The following is a 16,914-nucleotide window of genomic DNA, read 5'->3' as shown; positions in this document are numbered from 1 at the left end:
CCACAGAGTGGAAGTCACTGGACACTCTTCTTTTGACGTTTTTATTTTCCAATTTCATTTTCTGATTTAATCATTTCAATCCTATAGTTTAAATAAATTCATCTAAAATTCCTTCCAATTTACTTACCCTCCCTTAAAGAATTTTACAGGCAAACTTTTTCATGTTATTATGGAAATATAAGCATATATATTTTTCCCTTGTTTCCTTTTAAATTTTCTTTTCTGCCTCCCACACCACCCTGCAATTTGCTTTCTGTACCCCTAACTTTCATCTCTGCTGTAAAGTTCTTTATGATCAGTTTTAAAGTACTAAAATATTCATGGGAAAATAACTATAATCTCTTTAATACTAAGTAAGTTCTTTGACAATGGCCAGGCTTGGGGAAAACATAATTAACGAGTCAGCTAGAGGAGTTTCAAAGGAAATTAGTTTTAAATAGATGGTAGTAATTAATCAGTAAAAACAAATACCTGATGGAAGGAGGGAGGTTTCCCTGGTGATTCGAAAAGAACAATTAAGGCTGAATTTGGAATATTGACCTGTGTGCGAGCTGTGGTGGTAATCTCTTCTTTCTGGCCTTTGAGAAGCTAAATGGAGCATAATGCAATCTTTCCATGACTTAAATAAATACAGGGCAAGCATGCTGAATAGAGGGTAGCAGCATTAGACAGCTTAGAAAGATTTACAGTTAAAGTGTATGAGCTTTAACACCTAGAAGGGGTTGCTAGAGGTCTCAGAGTCATGACTGAGTTTCAAACAAGCAAGGAAATTTAGAGAGTGCATTGTTAATTAAAATACAGGCCCAGAGCTAGGACTGGATCAGGTAAAAATCTGTTTTTCAGGCTGAACTCAGACTTCTCCACAACATAAAACGAGATGGAATAGAATAATGTTTAGGTTCTAGATAAAAATAATTGTGGATTAAGGTAAGCTGTTTTCATGTGTTTGGGCAAGAGCAAGGTATTTGTGAATATGTAAGGATTCAGAAAAAAAAGTTTTAAAGGATGAAATTGGTATAAAAGGACTGGTAGTGAGCATAAGGACATAATGTCAATTTTAATAATGGCACAACAATAGATACATGTACTAAAACGATTTTTAAAAGGGAAAATATGTCATTTAAAATAATGAGTAAAATCTACCTAAAATCTTATTTCAAATAGGAATTAGACAAAATCAGGAAGAAGTAGGAGGAAGACAAATTCTTTAACTTTTAAGAAGTTCTTTTACATTTCACACAAAGAAATATTTCGGGGGCTTAAAAAAGGAAAAGCATTCACTGGTAACAGTTAAAACAAGATACATAGGCACGGCCTTTTAATTTGGTGTAAGTAGAAAATAAGTTATGAAAATAAATGTAAATTATTTATATTAAGTTATTAGGATGCAGACTCTTCTTAATTGGGCTTAAAAATAAACTTCAACTTCAGAGTGCTTATAATAAACACATTAAAAATAAATTACATAGAATCAATAAATTTAAATGATTAGCAAAATAAACTGCATTTGAGCACAAATAAAATTGGGAAAGGCAATACTAGTATCAGTCAACATAGAATTATAGGTTAAAAGTTATATTACAGCCGGGCGCGGTGGCTCATGCCTGCAATCCCAGCACTTTGGGAGGCTGAGGCGGGTGGATCACGAGGTCGGGAGATCGAGACCATCCTGTCTAACATGGTGAAACCCCTTCTCAACTAAAAATACAAAAAAAAAAAAAAATTAGCTGGGCTTGGTGGTGGGCGCCTGTAGTCCCAGCTACTCCGGAGGCTGAGGCAGGAGAATGGCGTGAACCCGGGAGGCGGAGCTTGCAGTGAGCCGAGATGGTGCCACTGTATTAAGACCTGATATTTATTGACTTTAAAAGCTTATAATAAAGCATTAAAATATATGAAATAAACACAAAAATGCACAAAGTATTAAAAATATAACTGCATTGGTAGACTACATAGTTTCAGTCTAAGACTTACAGAGTAGGTTTAAAAAAAAAAGATGAAAACAGAATAAAACTGAATTATTAAATTAGGACATCATCTGTTAGATAACCCAAGTAGTGAATGTACCCAAACAATTCAATTGTTCTAAAACTGTTTTTTAAACTCTTTGGGACAGCTGATGGCATGTGGTGATCTGGGAGGAGGGTGACCCCTGGCTGATTCCTCTGGAGCTCAGTCCACACAAACCAAATGCCAGGGATGTGGATCCAAAATGGTTATCACAGCAAGGTAGCTAGCTACAAACACGCTATGATGTTCTTCATTTACATATTTTTTAGAATTATGAATATTGTAAAGTGGCCACTGAATTAGCTTCAGCATACTACATGAATGAGCATACATTTTCTTACTATTCCTTCAATTCCTCTATAAAACTGAGTGAGGTTGCATTTCCTGATTCAGAGGTTGTAACTAAAATGTCCTGTTGGGCAAACAGAAAAGGAAATTTGGATAACAGATGCGTAGCCTCTGACAGTGCAGGTCTGATTCTTACCAATGATTCTTCTTTCTATAGTACATCACATGAAACATCACAGAAACAAGAACAATAAAATGTTACCCCTGGCTGTCGTTAGGTACTTAGATTTGAAAAATGGAGCTTCAAATCATCTTGATTTCTTTTGTTGTTGTTGTTGTTGTTGTTTCGTTTTTTGAGATAGAGTCTCACTCTGTCGCCCAGGCTGGAGGGCAGTGGTGCGATCTTGGCTCACTGCAACCTCTGCCTCCCAGGTTCAAGTGATTCTCCTGCCTCAGCCTCCTGAATAGCTGGGATTACAGGCACCTGCCACCAGGCCCAACTAATTTTTGTATTTTTAGTAGAGGTGGGGTTTCACCATGTTGGCCAGGCTGGTCTCAAACTCCTGACCTCAAGTGATCTGCCTGCCTTAGCCTCCCAAAGTGCTGGGATTACAGGTGTGAGGCACCATGCCCAGCCCATCTTGATTTCTATAAAGATTTTAATGGAACGACAAAAAGTAATAAATAAAATATTGTTGATCCCTGTCCAAATACAAAGTAAACGTTGCTCATTCATTTGGCCTGAATATTTGTCCCCTCCAAAACTCATGTTGCAATTTATCCATGTGGCAGTATTGACAGATGGGGCCTTCAAGAGGTGATTGGATCATGAGGGCTCTACCCACACGAATGGACTAATGGATGAATGAGTTAATGGACTGATGGGTTATCATGGAAGGAGAACTGGTGGCTTTTTAAGAAGAGGAAGAGAGACTTAAACTAGAATGTTAGCACACTTAGCCCCCTTGCTATGTAATGGCTTGCACCACCTCAGGACTCTGCAGAGTCCCCACCAGGAAGAATGTCTTCACCAGATGCACCCTATTGACCTTGGACTTCGCAGCCTCCAAAACCGTAAGAAATAGATTTCATTTCTTATAAGTTACCCACTTATATGTATTCTGTTATATGCAACAGAAAATGGATCAAGATACTCATCTATTTGCATATTCAGCAGACAGTATATATATACACATACACACACATATTATATATATGAAAATTCCATTCAACTTATAAACTTCCTACCAAAGAAAATTAAAGATCTTGCTGGGTAAATGTCCTGCATACCTTGTAAACAATACTGCTTAAAAGGATTGTGATTTGCTTCCCTTTCATAATGAAAGTTGTGGGTCACTTTTCAATTTCCTCAAAATGTGCAGAAGCACTTTTCTTTACTTTGCAGAAATGGAAGGATATAGCCTCCCTAGACATGTGCCTACAAGATGACTATAATTTTTGCTTTCCATAGATGTTAAAATACTGGCATGCCCTACAATCATATTTGCAAAGCATAGGACAAAAAGAGTATCCTTCTCTAATTTGCAAATGCATTAAGGATGAGAATGGAGAGAAGTATGGAAACAGAAATGTATGCACTGTTTCTCCAAAACTGTTTGGTGGTCTATGAAGAGAACGTAAGGAACCTAGGAAAGCATGTAGTGACTGCACTTGAGCTGTTGAAAGTTATGTGGAGATTGCCACAAAAACACATACAATGCAAAACAAAAGAAGTCATTTAAAAAATAGGGCTGTTTCAGAAGTAAAAAAAACAGTCACTAGAAAAGGGAAACCAAGTTAAACAGGACTTTCTCATTTCTTTACTAAAATGGTAACTTACATGAAATCCAACTTCAATTTCACAAGTTCAAATTACTTCTATGCTCATAACCATTTTCCATGACAAAAAGAGGCTTAACTTATGATAATAACATCCAATGTGTTTTGGAATATCTAAACATGAGGGAAATTTTAGACATGGAGGGCCTATCTGATGGATTTACAGATGAAAGGAACTTGATTGACAAACAGCTACCAAAATACTCCTGTAGATACAAACTGGATGGGCGTTTTTAGTGAAGTGGAAACTAAGTTCTATAAATCTAAACATGTGCTGTTACTAGGGAGTAAAATTCTAAGAATTCCATGCTAAAACACTTTTCTTGAGAGAATATTTAGCTCAATGTCATTTCATTTAACTACCACTAGCAAACAGTGTAATGTGGTCTTTTTTTTATTTTATTATTATTACACTTTAAGTTTTAGGGTACATGTGCACAATGTGCAGGTTTGTTACATATGTATCCATGTGCCATGTTGGTGCGCTGTACCCATTAACTTGTCATTCAGCATTAGGTATATCTCCTAATGCTATCCCTCCCCTCTCCCCCACCCCACAACAGTCCTTGGAGTGTGATGTTCCCCTTCCTATGTCCAAGTGTTCTCGTTGTTCAATTCCCACCTATGAGTGAGAACATGCGGTGTTTGGTTTTTTGTCCTTGCGATAGTTTACTGAGAATGATGGTTTCCGGTTTCATCCATGTCCCTACAAAGGACATGAACTCATCATTTTTTATGGCTGCATAGTATTCCATGGTGTATATGTGCCACATTTTCTTAATCCAGTCTATTGTTGTTGGACATTTGGGTTGGTTCCAAGTCTTTGCTATTGTGAATAGTGCCGCAATAAACATACGTGTGCATGTGTCTTTATAGCAGCATGATTTATAGTCCTGGGATGGCTGGGTCAAATGGTATTTCTAGTTCTTAAAGGGGCAGAGATGCAAGTCAAAATAAATTTTATATTTCAGTTTGAGTTCTACCACTACATAAAAGAAGAGAAGAGTATCTGGGAGGCTGCTGGCATTTCAGAGAAATATTATTGAAAAGAAAACAGAAATATCAAAAACATCTTACTGGTGTATCATGGAACAGAAAGAAATATATCATTGTTAATTTTACTAATTTTATTAAATATAATATTTGGTTAACTAATCCCATTTTATTTGCATTCATTTTTTAAAGGTATTTTATCTACTTAGCTTAAGAATACACAATAACACAACTTACAAAAGTAGAATATCCAAAGAGTTAAAATCTCTAACAGAAATATTATAAAAATAGTGTTATATTTTTGTTGTATATATCAATTGTTTAATTAGTCCTATTATTAATTACTAATTTCAACCATTAACTAGTTCTATTGTTTTTAAATAATATGCATGTATTTATATTTACATTTCTTACATGTATATAACAGAAAAGTAATACAGAATAACACATAATTTCAAATCAATACCTATATTTTATATATTTGCTATAATATATGTGTGTACTTATTATATATTATATACTTTTTGGTATGAATGGAATGATTGTGATGATTTTATTGTGACCAACTTCTGACAGTATCTGGGGTGACACTCTCAGAAGCTGGTCATACTAAATTTTTCACAAGCAAGGAGGGTATATCCTAAGAATGTCAAGATGGTTCATTAAATCTATTAGTGATCACATGAAAAGATGCTCAAAATCATTCCTCAGGGAAATGTAAATTAAAACTATAATGATACCACAACACATTCACTATAATGGTTAAAATTTTAAAGGTTGACAACATAAAATGTTGGAGAGGAAGTAGAGTAATTAGAATTATCACATATTGTTGATGGGAATGTAAACTAGTAAAACTACGTAGAAAAAATGTGTGGCTTTTTTTGAGTGTTAAACATACACTTATGAATATTCGTAAGTTTTTATCAAAAAGAAATAGCACATCAAAAAGACGTGCACATGAATGCTTACAGCAATTTTATGCATAATATATACAAACTTGAAACAACCTACATATCCATCAACAAGTGATTAGAGAAACAAAATATGTGGCATATCCCCACTGTGAAATACTACTCAGCAACAAAAAGGAATAGGATGCTAAAATATGCAACAACATAAATGAACCTTGCTATGGTTCGAATGTCTGTGACCCTTTAAAGTTCACATTTAAACCTCATCCCTCGGCCGCTGCACCATCTGGGAAGTTAGGAGCGCCTCTGCCCAGCCCCCACACCATCTGGGAAGTGAGCAGCACCTCTCTCCTCCTGGCCCGCCCGACTGGGAAGTGCGGAGCACCTCTGCCCGGCTGCGGTGCAACCCTCCAGGTGTGAAGTGGTAGCCTTGTGTGTGATCTTTCTGCCCTCCCCAAGTTTGCAATTTCAACAGTAAAGTTTACTTTTAAATTAAAAGATTAAAAACAAAACACCCATCTCCATTGTGGGGTACTAAGAGGTGGGCCCTTTAGGAGGTGATTAGGTCATGAGGGCTCTTCCTTCATGAATGAAATTAGCGCTCTTACCAAAGAAACTTAAAGCCTTCACCCCTTCTGCCATGTGAAGATGCAGCAATGAGGTGCCATCTTTGAAGCAAAAAACCAGTCCTTATCAGACATCAGATCTGCCGGTGCCTTGATCTTGGACTTCCCAGGCTCTGGAACTGGGAGAAATAAATTTCTGTTGTTTATAAATTACCCAATCTAAGTTATTTTGTTATAGCAGCATGAGTGAACTAAGACAAATCTCAAACTCATTCTGCTAAGTGAAAGAAACTAGAGATAACAGTTGCTTTGATTCCATGTATATAAAATTCTAGAAAATGTAAATTAATCTATACTAATAAAAACAAAACAGTGACTGGCTGGAGCGTGGAGCAAAGGGACAGATTTTCTGCAGGGGGGCACAAAGAATCTATTAGGGATGATGGAAATATATTGCAGCTGTGCTCTTACAGAGAAATACATCTGTCAAAATTTATCAAATTGTGTGGTTTTTATCTAAATGATGTATTTTATTTTACATAAATTATAACTCAAAGTTTAGTTAAAAATAAAATTTCAATAAACACAAAATAAGTAACTCTATCAACATAGGTTGATAGAGAGAAACAGCATGATCATGTTAATAAGCTCTGAAGGCATTTGGAAAAACTCAATAGCAATTCTTGATTTTTTTTTAAATGAAAGTATAGGAAACAAGCAATGAGAAAAGGATTCCCTATTTAATAAATGGTGCTGGGAAAACTGGCTAGCCATTTGTAGAAAGCTGAAACTGGATCCCTTCCTTACACCTTATACAAAAATTAATTCAAGATGGATTAAAGACTTACATGTTAGACCTAAAACCATAAAAACCCTAGAAGAAAACCTAGGCAATACCATTCAGGACATAGGCGTGGGCAAGGACTTCATGTCTAAAACACCAAAAGCAATGGCAACAAAAGCCACAATTGACAAATGGGATCTAATTAAACTAAAGAGCTTCTGCACAGCAAAAGAAACTACCATCAGAGTGAACAGGCAACCTACAAAATGGGAGAAAATTTTCGCAACCTACTCATCTGACAAAGGGCTAATATCCAGAATCTACAATGAACTCAAACAAATTTACAAGAAACAAACAAACAATCCCATCAAAAAGTGGGCGAAGGACATGAACAGACACTTCTCAAAAGAAGACATTTATGCAGCCAAAAAACACATGAAAAAATGCTCATCATCACTGGCCATCAGAGAAATGCAAATCAAAACCACAATGAGATACCATCTCACACCAGTTAGAATGGCGATCATTAAAGAGTCAGGAAACAACAGGTGCTGGAGAGGATGTGGAGAAATAGGAACACTTTTACACTGTTGGTGGGACTGTAAACTAGTTCAACCATTGTGGAAGTCAGTGTGGCGATTCCTCAGGGATCTAGAACTAGAAATACCATTTGACCCAGCCATCCCATTACTAGGTATATACCCAAAGGACTATAAATCATGCTGCTATAAAGACACATGCACACGTATGTTTATTGCGGCATTATTCACAATAGCAAAGACTTGGAACCAACCCAAATGTCCAACAACGATAGACTGGATTAAGAAAATGTGGCACATATACACCATGGAATACTATGCAGCCATAAAAAATGATGAGTTCATGTCCTTTGTAGGGACATGGATGAAACTGGAAACCATCATTCTCAGTCAACTATCGCAAGGACAGAAAACCAAACACCGCATGTTCTCTCTCATAGGTGGGAATTGAACAATGAGAACACATGGACACAGGAAGGGGAACATCACACTCCAGGGACTGTTGTAGGGTGGGGGGAGGGGGGAGGGACAGCATTAGGAGATATACCTAATGCTGAATGACGAGTTAATGGGTACAGCACAGCAACATGGCACATGGATACATATGTAACAAACCTGCACATTGTGCACATGTACCCTAAAACTTAAAGTATTATAATAATAATAATAATAATAAAAAGACACATCTAAAGTCAACATTCAGCAATAATCTCAATTGTGGACACTACACACATTCTTTCTGAAATTAGTGGCAAGAGTGGGCATCATTCCCTACAATAGTAGTCATTGTGTATCTACTAAAAACAGAGAATTAGAACAAAACAAAGCAATGAACATGAATCCAACAAAAAATTATACAACTTTCAAAATAATTGGATGAAAAATAAGACCATAAGAGTAAAGTTTTACATGTTAACAATAGCCAGCTTAAAAAAAAAGAAAATGGAAGACAAATCCTGCTCATCATTGATAATTGTAGCCCAAAACATAAAATACTAAGGAGCAATCTTACAATTTAAAGTATAATACACTTACAAAGAAAAGTAAAAACATAGAGACACAAAAGCAGTTTTGAAAAACTGTACAGATATTCCAAGTTCTTAGATAAGACAGAAGTAAATTCTCCACAAATTTATTCATCATTTTAATTCAGTGCCAATCAAAATCCAATCTGGTAAAAGAAAAAAGAGATCCTAAGTTAATCTAGAAGATAAATGGATTATACTACCCAAGAAGAAGGTTCTAAAAATACAGTATAACAAAGAATTTTCCATAACACATAGGAAAATTATACATCTACAATAATCAAAAACATGTAAATAGAAACTGAACAGTTTAGCCAAAAACACACCCCAGTATATATCAGAGCCTAATAAACAATAAATGTTCCATCAAAATAAATGTGAAGACCAAATGATGCCAAAGCATCAGTTAACTATTTTTAAATGATTTTAAATTAGGTAAAAACCTCATATCATACACTAAAATACATTACAATGAATTAACAAGTTAAAGGTTTATTATTTAAAAAAAACTAAAGCTTAAACAACTATTTTAAAATATAGGTGAATACAGATAACTTCTAAGGGGAGAGTACTAATTATTAAAACAATGGGGAAGTTAACTAGGAAATAATTATAGGTTTAAATACATATTTTAAACTGTCCTTTAATTGTGAAATTGCAAAAGTGACACATACTGTGAGTGCAATTTCATAGAGTAGAAAGCACTCATTTTCCCTTGCCCATGCAAATCTATCACACCTCCCAAAACTAAAATCTACTATTAATTAGGTGCACATCTTCCTAAGTTTTTTCCTACGTTACACGAATATTTTTAATGTGAATAAACAGTATTTTTAAATTTTTTTATTCTGAAATAATTACAGATTCACAGGAAGATATTAAGAAATGTACAGGGAGGTCCTGTGTACACTGAACACAGCCTCCCCTACATAGGTAACATCTTGCATCAACATAGTGTAACTATCAAAACCAGGAAACGGACATTGGTACAAAGCACAGAGCTAATTCAGATTTCACCAGTGTGATGGATGGGTCTATGCAATTTTATCACATATGTAGATCTATGTAACAACAACCACAGTCAAGAAATGTGAGCATTCCATTTCCACAGGCTCCCTCGTACTATCCTTTTATCCACATCCACATCCTCCTCCTCCCATTCCTAACTCTTGGTGACCAACAGTCCATTCTCCCTATCTATAGTTATAATAACATATGAATGTTTTGTAAATGGAATCATGCAATATGTATCCTATTGAGATTGGCTTTTTTCACTTAGCATAACTACCTTCATGTTCTTCCAAGTTGCTGTATGTATCAGTAGTTTTCCTTTTATTGCTGGGTAGTATCCCATGGTATAGACATATGAAAGTTTATTTAACCATTCACCCTTTAAAAGAAATTTGGGTAATTTCCAGTTTTCTGCTATTAAAAACAAAGCCTCTATGAACATTCATGTACAAGTTTCCATATAAAATGTTTCTCTATTAAGTTAAAACCTTCTTAAGTTTTAAATTCCCAAGAATGCAATCGTTAGGTCATATGGTAATTATTCTTTTTTTGGAGGGGGGAATTGCTAAACTCTTTTTCCAGAAAAGCTGTAACATTTTACATTTCTACTAACAATATGTGAGTAATCCAGTTTCCCTGCATCCTCACCAGTGTTTGACGTTATTATTTTTTATTTTAGCCATTCTGATAGTATGTAGTGATAGCTTATTGTGTTTTTAATTTGTATTTCCCTGATGGCTGATGATGTTGAACATCTTTTCATGTGCTTATTTACCATCTCTGTTTCCTCTTTGGTAATATGTACATTCATGTCTTTTGCCCATGTTCTAATTGAATTGTTTGTTTTTACTGTTGAGTTTTCAGAGTTCTTTCTATAGGTATTATGTATTTTAGATACTAGCTCTATGTCAGATATGTGGTTTGCAAATATTTTCTCCCACTCTGTAGGTTGTCTTTTCATCCTCTTCACTTGGGCTTTCACAGAGCCAGTATTTTCAATGTGATGGGATTCAATTTATCAATTTTTCCTTTGATAGACTATGGTTTTGGTGTCAAGTCTAAAAGTTCTTTTCCTAGTTCTAGGTCGTAAAGATTTTCTCCTATGTTTCTAAAAGTTTTATAGTTTTATGATCTACATGATTTATTTTATAAGGCTTTTTGTATAAGATGTGAGATTTAATTGAAGTCCTTTTTTCTTTTTGGTTGATGGAGTTCGCAGTGCTCTACACCATTTCTTGAAAATGCTTTCCCTCTCCCACTGAATCGCCTTTGCTTCCTGACCCAAAATTAATTGGTTATATTCATGTGGGTTTGTTTGTTTGTTTGTTTGTTTGGAGATGGATTCTTGCTCTGTCGCCCAGGCTGGAGTGCAATGGCATGATCTCGGCTCACTGCAACCTCCATCTCCCATGTTCAAGCCATTCTCCTGCCTCAGCCTCATGAGTAGCTGGGATTACAGGTGCCCGCCACCAGGCCCAGCTAATTTTTGGATTTTTAGTAGAGACAGGGTTTCACCATGTTGGCCAGACTGGTCTCGAACTCCTGACCTCAGGTGATCCGCCCACCTTGGCCTCCCAAAGTGCTGGGATTACAGGCATGAGCCACCGCACCCAGCCGGTTTTATTTTTTATTTCTCCATTTTGTTCCATTGGGGTATGTTCTACCCTCTACCAAAACCAGTCTTGATTGTAGCTTTCTAACAGGCCTTAACATTAGGAAGAGTGATTGATCCCACTTTTTCCTTCTCTTTCAAAATTATTTTGGCTATCCTATGGTCTTTTCCTAAAACATACATTTTAGGATTATCTTGTATATCTCAACAAGAAATCTCGCAGTGATTTTGATAGGAATTATGTTACTCCTATAGATCTACACAGGGGGAATTGACATCTTTGCTCTTTTGCATGTGAATACATGCATTTTTAAAACATCAACTCAAGAATGTGTTCACAAAATTCAAAGGCACATGATATAACCAACCAAAATGAGAAAGAGAAATTAATATTCTTAATAGAAAAAACACTCATACTAATAAACACTGTTATTCCCAATATGCTAAAAACCTGAATAGAACAATCCACAGAAGTAATAATTTTAAAAGCTCAATTTCATAACCAAAGAAATGCAAATTGCAACTAAAATGAAATAATTGTTCCTGGGTGCGGTGGCTCACACCTGTAATCCCAGCACTTTGGGAGGCCAAGGCGAGTGATCACCTGAGGTCAGGAGTTCGTGACCAGCCTAGTCAGTGTGGTGAAACCCCGTCTCTACTGAAAATACAAAAAAATTAGCCTAGTGTGGTGGTGGGCACCTGTAATCCCAGCTACTCGGCAGGCTGAAGCAGGAGAATCACTTGAGCTCAGGAGGCAGAGGTTACAGTGAGCCAAGATCGTGCCATTGCACTCCAGCCTGGGTGACAAGAGCAAGACTCTGAAAAAAAAAGAAAGAAGAGAAAATAATTGTTTATACTTGCCAAATTGAAAAATATTTTAAAGAGAAATGCTGAGGGCTGAGTGACGAAAATGAAGTGAGGCAAGGTCTTGGTCCCTGTTAGTAAGAGTCTAATTGCTATATGATGCCATTTGGGAATATCTATCAGAAACCTTCTGAAGGTACAATATACATTTTAGAATTATCTTCTCTGTCTCAACAAGAAACTTTGCTAAGATTTTGATAGGAATTTTGTTAAACCTATAGCTCTATATAGGGTGAACAGACATGTTCACTATGTTCTGTCTGAATACATGGATTTCTAAAACATCAACTCAAGAATTCATTAAGAAAATTCAAGGGCCTTTTTTCGCATGGTTTTCATTTATAGAAAACTGTCTTAATGAAAATAATCTGAAGTGCAACAGACAAATTAAATTCAAAATGTATATCACAACATTAATTGCAGTAGTGAGAAGGAAAGAAAACACTAAATGTCTAATGATAAGACATCATTAAACAAACTGTGAAATAGCCACATCATGCAGTATTATACAGCTGTTAATAAATTCTGTATTTGAAGAATTTAGTGGCATGATTGTTCACCATATGGTACTGAGAAAAAAGAGCTATAGCAAATATGTTAATGTAATGCAATCCCAAAAATATTTTTAAAGTATATTCCTGTATAGAAAAATTATCTGCTGGGAAACATACAAAAATAATAACATTTGCCAATGTTGTAAAATTTGAATTATTCTCCTTTTTACACTTCTCTGTATAGTCTACTTTTTCTACAATAAACATGTATCACTTCTATAATCAGAAAAATATTCATTAATAATGTGACCAGCAGTTATAGTAATTATTATTTGGTAATAATAAGACTAAGTTTCCTAACTCAGATTATGAGCTGATGTAGCAGTGGCCCATGTAGAAAATCATTCTAAGAATTGGTTGTGTGGAAGTAAAAGAATCTTTCATCCAGCCACATTCTACCCATGGTTCAACTTTGTATTAGTCTGTTTTCATGCTGCTAATAAAGACATACCCAAGACTCAATAATTTATAAAGGAAAGAGGTTTAGTGGACTCACAGTTCCACATGGCTGGGGAGGCCTCACAATCATCGTGGAACATGAAGGCAGAGCAAACGGATGTCTTACATGGTAGCAGGCAAAGAAGGCATGTGCAGGGGAACTCTCCTTTATAAAACCATCAGATCTCATGAGACTTCTTCACTATTGCAAGAATGGCACAGGAAAGACCTGCCTCCATGATTTAATTATCTCTCACCAGGTACCCAGAAAACATGGAAATTATGGGAACTACAAGATGAGATTTGGGTGGGAACACAGCCAAAGCATATCAAACATCATATAGAAGTTGGATGTGCATTAAATAAATAATTATCTACCAGTACAATCTATAGATTTGAGAACAGTAATGTAAGTTTTAGTTGATATTAAAATCCTTAACGATAATAATAGGGTACTCCATCACCATACAAACATTATCACTTAAATTTTGTTGTTGTTTTTCTGAAAAGCTCTTTAGATGGAAACAACGTAATTTTTAACTGGTATCTTTGGGACTAGGGTACACACACACACACACACACACACACACACACGAAAAGCAAATGCCTCCATATTGAATTTAAGGTGATATAAAAAGATTGGTTTAGAAATAGTATTCTCCTGCATTATTCCATCTGGATGATTTATTTGGCAAGGGCCATCTTGATGCTAATAACCTTCACTACATTTTCCCTCCAGTATTCAGTTCTATGGCCAGACCTTGAAATCACTCTAATGCCAACTCATGGCATTTCAATATACTGCGTTCTGACATTAAACACCTATGCTCCAGGCCTCCTATTCCCTCAAAGCCTATTCTTCTGCCTCGTTTAAACCTCACATGCCTGGATTTATTCTTTCCTCTCAATTATTTGTCCCTTCTTGATTTCACATTCATCCTTGGATCCTGTGGTATATATGCTAGGAAGGTTAATTTATGCTAGCTACTATATTAGACAATTCCAAGATCTTGGTGGCTTGATACAATAAAAGACTTTTTCTTGCTCACTCAAAGTCAAATGTAGGTTGATCAGCTCTCTTTGGCAGTCATTCTAGAATCCAGAAGCCTTCCATTCTAAACACACAACCTCTGGTACTTTGCAGAAAAGAAAATGGAAAGTCAAAGTTTTGCTGAAGACATTTTTAAGAGCCAGGCCAAGAGTGGATTATGTCACTTGAACCTATGTTTCATTGGCTAGAACGTAGTCATACGACCATTAGCTAATCCCAAGAATGGCTGAGAATTGTAGATTTACTTTGTGTCTAAGAAGAGAAAATGAGATTGGTGAGCATCTAGTCAAGGCTTTGTCATAATATAACTGTAACTTCACTTCTAACACAGCTAACTTTGTCACCATCTGTCTTTCTCCCACAGCTATTCACAATTTCCCCAGACCTACAGCTTTTTAATCATTGGTATTTGCTACTCTATATTTCTTGGTATTCCTGAAAATACAGTTATAAAACTCTGTGCTACTATAATTTAGGATCTCAGCCTCAGTTGGGACCTCAGCATAGATCAGAAATCTTTTTCTCTGCCCCTTTTAAACATTCCCTTACAGTTTCTATGACAAATATTCAACCCTACTTCCCGTCTCTTTCTCAGAAAATGTTTACAAAGAACTAAAAGTTAGATTATTATGATGATTAATTTTATATGTCAACTTGGCTAGGTCATGGTACACAGATATTCGGTCAAACACATCTGGATGTTGCCATGAAGATATTTTTCAGTTGAGATTATCATTTAAATCAGTAGACTTTGAGTAAAGCAGATTACCCTCCGTAATATTGGTAAGCCTTACCCACTCAGCTGAAGGCCTCAAGAGAAAGAATGACTTCCTTTGAAGAAGAGGAATTCTGCCAGAAAACTGCATCCAGATTCTGGTTGCAACACCAGCTTTTCCCTAGGTATCCAGCCCGCTAACCTGCCCTATAAATTTTCGACTTGCCATCCTCCACAATCATGTGAGCCAATTCTCAAACTCTCTCTCTCTGGAAAGAAAAAGACAGAGAAACACTTCCTCTTGTGCTCTAGACACATTCCATTCCAACTTCTCACAGGCTTTGAACCATTAATTGTCCCATCAGAGTTTCTGAGTTTACTTCTCAACTGACATCTTCCTGTAGGCATAAAAATAGAGTAAAATCTTTATATTTCCTTGTACGGGTATGTGCATATATACATATTTATTTGTATGTGTACTTAATGTACATTAAGAAAATGGCATGTATAGCTGGATTAAAATATCAATTAAAGAGCATTTCCCAAAACATGAACTCTCAATTTACCACTAAGAAGAAAAATGAGAAAACACAAGAAGAAAACTAATAAACCATTAAATTAGAATATGTAAAGCAGAATAACCAAATATAAGTGAAGAGTCTGGATCTGAATGGCAAATATAGAAAAACAGAGCTGAAAACAAATTTTGAACAGGTCACTAATATCCAGTTGGTTACAAGTGAAGTTAAAAGACTTCGCAGTAAAGTTTAAGAACAATGGGAATGAATAAATCTATAACGTATAAATTATTATAGTGGTGATTAAATTTTTAAGAGTTTTCAATCAACCATAAGTAAGTATACAAATCTTACTCTGGACTGTTACAAGCACTTATTATAATATATTGATTATTCTTATCCTGTTTTAAACATTTTTTTCCAAGAACTGTACTCAGGCCAATCCTGGAAGCCAATTCCTCTGTACAATAAAAGTCACTTATAATAGGTGGACTTATATTTTGAAAGAATGTAAAGATGTTATACATAAAATATGGATTTACTAAGATAGCAATAAAATCAAAGATAAAAATTAATGCCAAATGTATACAGGACTATCTAAATCCCCTAGTAACAAAAAGATAAATTTCATATTTTCATATGAAATAAAGAAACTTGTTTTTAAGTGATAATATCCAGTTTGAAAATTATTCAGGAAACTGGGTACTTCTACACGTTGTTATTAAGAGTACAAATCACTGGAAACCTCATGGAGGACAATTTGAAGAAAAAATCATATATACATATATTTGCTATACATATGCATGTATAACAAAATCATATATACCTATATACATATGTATGTTTATGTGTATATGTGTATACAGTCATGCACTGCAAAACGGTGTTTCAGTCAATGAGGGACTGTGTATACAGTGGTGATTCCATAAGATTATTATGGATCTGAAAAAATTCTATCACCTATTGATGTCATAACACAAGAACAATACTCATGTGATTAAGATGACATTGGTACAAACAAACCTACTGCACTCCTAGTCATATTAAAGTATCACATATACAATTGTGTACAGTGCCTAATACTTGATAATAATAAAAGACTATGTTACTGGTTTACGAATTTAATATACTATACTTTTTATCATTATTTTATCAGTATTCCTTCTACTTATAAAAATGGTTAACTGTAAAACAGC

The sequence above is a fragment of the Nomascus leucogenys genome, chromosome 13 (assembly GCF_006542625.1).
Source record: "Nomascus leucogenys isolate Asia chromosome 13, Asia_NLE_v1, whole genome shotgun sequence".
Classification (NCBI taxonomy): Eukaryota; Metazoa; Chordata; class Mammalia; order Primates; family Hylobatidae; genus Nomascus; species Nomascus leucogenys.
The sequence above is the reverse complement of the archived record's forward strand: the minus strand, read 5'-3'. Positions refer to the sequence as shown.